Genomic DNA, 1,637 nt, shown 5'->3' on the forward strand with positions numbered 1-1,637 from the left:
GCTTGAGCCCAGGAGTTGGAGGTTGCTGTGAGCTGTAATGCCACGGCACTCTACCCAGGGGGACAGCTTGAGGCTCTGTCTCAAAAAAATAAATAAATAAATAAAAGAAAATAAATTAGAAAATAAAAATAAAAAAGAACAGGGCTTGCCTTTGGATGGGGAGGGAATCACCAAAAGGGAGTGTGAGGGAGCACAGGGTGAGGGATCCTGTTCTGCCTCTCTCTTGGAACAGTGGTTACAAGACTGGATGCATTCGCCAAACTGTTAGACCTGTCAGCGCTTAAGATCTTCGGATTTTATGCCAAAAAAGAGAGACTGAGAGAGGGAGAGAGGAAGGACAGATGGAGGAATGGCTGAGACAATGACAGGACATAAGCTGCAGTGTCAGGGGCGGTGGGAGCGGCAGCGGCCAGCGGCCAGTCGGCGCAGTGCGCGAAGGCTCTGGGCGCCGGGCCCCGCTGCCCGCAGCGGAGATGGCCAAGAGGAAGGTCAGCTCTGCCGAAGGTGCAGGTGCGGGGAAGGAAGAGCCCGGGGGGAGGTCGGCGCGGTTGACCTGAAAAAGCTAAACCTGCAAAAGGCAGCAGCAAGGGATAAATCTTCAGACAAAAAAGTGCAACCGAAAGGGAAAAGAGGAGCAAAGGGAAAGCAGGGCGAAGTGGCCAACCAAGAAACTAAAGAAGGTTCACCAGCAGAAAACGGAGAAACTAACGCTGAGGAGAATCCAGCAGCTGACGAAGCACGAGAGAAAGAAGCCGAGTCTGGTTAATGTCATGTACCATGTCTATCAGTGGTCCGTCTCCCTTCTTGTACAACCCAGAGGAATATTTTTATCAACTATTTTGTAAATTCAAGTTTTTTACTAGCTGTAAAGACATTTTTAAGAGGGAGGGAATCCCACCTCCTCCCATTTTTTAAGTGTAAATGCTTTTTTTTAAGAAGTGAAATCATTTGCTGGTTGTCTATTTTTTGGTACAACCAGAAAATAGTGTGGGATGTTGAATTAATGGGAGGCTTTGACTGTCTTGGGTGTGAGCTTAACATTCCATAGATGGGGGTTAGTTTTTATATCCTGTAATACAAAGCATACTAAATGGCAATATGGAGTCCAGTCCTGCATTTAATGTTTGAACATTTTAAATTACTTCTATTCCCATGTTGTTCTGTAGTAGAATTGTTTCCTAAAGAAAACCACTCCCGTGATCCTGGCTCTCCCTGTCAGAACTGTGCACCCTCTGTAACATCTTTGGTTGTGGTGCTCCTGTTTTCCTAATAACTTTGTTACAGTGAAGGACTGAAAATCTAAGCATGTAGCAGATATGGTAATAAAGTGTGACTTGGGGGGTCTTACCCAACAGCTTACCAACATTTGAAGATACTGATACTTGGTATCCTCTTAAGGAAAATTTGCCTCCAAATTTTAATCTGGAAAGTCACTGGAATAACTGTTTAAAAAAAGAATTACAATGGGCAGCGCCTATGGCTCATATACCAAGGGTGGCGGGTTCAAACCCGGCCCCAGCCAAACTGCAACAAAAAATAGCCAGGCGTTGTGGTGGACGCCTGTAGTCCCAGCAACTCAGGAGGCTGAGGCAGGAGAATCGCCTAAGCCTAGGAGTTGGAGGTTGCTGTGAGCTGTG

At 46.4% G+C, this 1,637-nt stretch overlaps 1 pseudogene; it reads left to right on the forward strand.

Annotated features, from left to right (window-relative positions):
• Positions 1 to 473: 473 nt before the first annotated feature.
• LOC100948243 lies at positions 474 to 766 on the forward strand (annotated as a pseudogene).
• Positions 767 to 1,637: the final 871 nt, after the last annotated feature.

Source organism: Otolemur garnettii, unplaced genomic scaffold (genome assembly GCF_000181295.1).
Source record: "Otolemur garnettii isolate 467f Iridium unplaced genomic scaffold, OtoGar3 scaffold00146, whole genome shotgun sequence".
In the NCBI taxonomy this organism is placed as follows: domain Eukaryota; kingdom Metazoa; phylum Chordata; class Mammalia; order Primates; family Galagidae; genus Otolemur; species Otolemur garnettii.